Genomic DNA, 3260 nt, shown 5'->3' with positions numbered 1-3260 from the left:
CCTCTGCTCTTCCTACAATGGAGTCACTAGGACCCGCTTAAAGGGGAAGTAACTCCTGTTTTGCAGAGCAGTGTATCTTCACTGTGTTAGTTTATTTATAACGTTTTCACCACTGACAGCAGCAATTTGGAGAAATGAAGTTGCTTCTGAGCAAATGATTTCAGAGATGAGGAATTCTGCAGGAAAGTGCATCTGGAAAATCAAGATAACAGAAAATATTCCCTCCATAGCAAAACAGTGGTTAATAGTTTGGAAGAATCTTTTGTTTTTCTATCTCCAGACTGACACATTTTCATGATTTAATGTCTTTAACTCGGTAAACATGTGGTACTCATAATAATAATATGTTCCAAGAGTAATATATGATTATTGAACATCCACAAGTACAGGGAACAATATGGAACTCAGGGAGTTAGGACCAGTCATCGGAAGGGCATCAGTACAGATTCTGGGGCCAGCAGAGTGATGTCACCATTGGACCCTTGAGCGAGGCCCTTAGCCCCCAATTGTTCCTGGGCCTGCCTGTTTCCTCAAAAACGAATAAATGCAATGCAGTGTTAATCTAATCTAATTTTGTCATTCTGGTCTAACATCTTTGAAACAGGAGCCATTATTAAGTAGTACACAGCCCGGTTTAGGAGATGAACAATAATATTAACAATGATATTAACCTTGAAAGGATTTTTATATTATGGTGTGCTTTGATAGATTGCATTCCTTATGCTGCTTTGAGTCCATTACACAAGGCTGTAGATAACAGTGCGTGACAACTGAACCAACTTAACTTTTACAGGGACAGAATGTAGGCTGGCCAGCATGCACTCCCCATGAGTCCACATTGACCCCCAGAGACGCCATACTGCTGTCGCTCTGCTGACTGATATATTTCTTGAAACACCAGCAATTCAGCCAATCTCTTGATGTCATTGTTCCCAGATTGGATGGTGATGTCACCGTTGGCAGGAACACACACACATACACCATGTGACATCTCCTCAGATACTGGCAATTAGTGAAAAAGGTTCCAGTAAGTGCTGCTGGGTTGGATATAAATGTCTGGAATTTTTCTAAAATAATCTTGTGAGTCAGAGATGCTCTACTTTCTTGTAAATGATCAACGTTCAATACTGGGTAAAATAGTGCCCAAAATTTTTAAATAATCTACAAATGTAAGTAACAGATCTAATTATTTTTTATCGTAAACAATGGCTATTTAAAATGTTTATCTACTTTCTTGTTCATTTATGACAATTATTTATTAAACGTGTGATATTTTCTAAGGGATACAGCCCCACCAAGTGGACACTGCATGTCCCTGCACCTTCACTGCCATGTCTGTATTATTTCGCGCTAAAGAAGTTATTTGGGTAAATAACTTATCCGATCAACAGATGTCTTCAGTGTGCGGAATGTTAAAAGAGCCCCGATGTGCTCTTCAATTTGATTCATTTTTCTAGAACTCTTCCCACCGCTGCGCTACTGTGTTTAGCAAAGATTTTGCACAAATGTTACATAGGAATTTGGCATACAGTATAGGAATTCCTGCAAGACAGGCCACTTTCATATTTATAATTGTTGGTTATGCCGATGAACAAAGCATTTAATTTTATTTGGTGGACTTATCGTCAGCTACCAAAACTGGCTCTAGGTACATGGAATGTCACCTCTCTGGTGGGAAAGACCCATAGTAAAAGGAAGCTGGTGTGGGAGCTAGTGAGACACCTACTAGATATAGTCGGCTCACCTCGACTCCGACTCTGGAACCACTCCTGGAGAGGGACTGGACTCTGTTGCACTCTGGAGTTGCCCATGGTGAGAGGTGCTGGGCAGGTGTGGGTCTACTTATAGCCCCCCGGTTTGGTGCCTGTGTGTTAGAGTTCACAATAGGGTCACCCCCCACCCCCGACTTCAAGTTGAGGGTTGGGCACTGACAGTTGTCTTCGCATTTGCCCTGAACACTAGTTGAGAGTATCTGGCTTTCTTGGAGGCCTTGGAGGTACTGGAAGGCGGCCATTCTGGGGACTCCATTGTTCTGCTGGGAGATTTCAGTGAAATGACAGTGAAACCTGGAAGGGTGTGATTGAGATGAATGCCCTGCCCGATCGGAATCCGGGCGGTGATCGTTACTGGACTTCTGTGCTGACTGCAGTTTGCCCATAACGAACACCATGTTCGAACATAGGGGTGTTCATAAATGCCCATGGCCCCAGAATATAGGCTGCAGTTTGATGATCAATTTTGTAATCGTATTGGCGGATCTTTGGATCGGCAGACTGGGGTAGTGGTCCCAATGTTTAAGAATGGGGATCAGAGTATGTGCCCCAACTTCAGGAGAATCACTGCCTCTGTGGGAAGGGTTATGCCGGGGTACAGGAGAGGAGAGCCCACCCATTGGTCAAATCTCCAATGCAGGTGCGGAAGGGTCGCTGCCTTGAGCTTAATTATCTTGGGGTATTATTCACAAGTAAGGGAAGAAGGGAGCGGAAGATCGACAGTCGGATTGGTGCAGCGTCGGCAGTAATGCAGACGCTGTACTGTTCTGTCGTGGCGAAGAGTGAGTGGAGCTGGAAGGCGAAGCTTTCAATTTACAAGTCGATCCACATTTCTGCCCTCACCTATGGTCATGAGCTTTTGGTGGTGAATCCATTCAATTTAAAATTAAGGAAGCCGCTCTTATTTTAAGAACTATGATAACAATATATAAAGGTTAATGTGGGTCTTTGTGTCTATTTCTTTAATTTTGTTTTGTCTGCACAATACTGTCTTGATATGATCACTTTACCAAACACTTACCAATTGATTACCCTGTCCTGTGTGAAGTGAAGTTCACTGGGAACCAATCTGGTTTAACAGGTCACCCATCTCATGCCCTTATAGCAGAGGTGGCTCTTATCCACTGTTGTATATGTGGGTTTTCACTGCAACTCCCTAATTAGATTACTTATTAGAGGACTGATTGGCTGAAGAACTCCCACACCTGGGTATGAACAGCTGACCTAAAGGTTATCCCAAAAACCTGCATACACACCGGCCCTTTGCTGATAAGATTATCCACCCCTGTGTTAAAAACTGGAATTTTGTCATACCAGCTGCTGTCTAACGAATTTGGTCCTAATTCAGAATGTGGCAGAGGTAAAATATTTCTGACTGATGGTTAATGAATTTATAATCGCATGCAAAATTCTGAAAGGCTGCTGTTCATGGAATAAAAAGGAATTGTTTGTAACATTTGCAAATATTTAGGTTTTAACACACTCTTT

Source organism: Brienomyrus brachyistius, chromosome 3, assembly GCF_023856365.1.
Source record: "Brienomyrus brachyistius isolate T26 chromosome 3, BBRACH_0.4, whole genome shotgun sequence".
Taxonomy (NCBI): domain Eukaryota; kingdom Metazoa; phylum Chordata; class Actinopteri; order Osteoglossiformes; family Mormyridae; genus Brienomyrus; species Brienomyrus brachyistius.
This window is presented reverse-complemented; position numbering follows the sequence as displayed.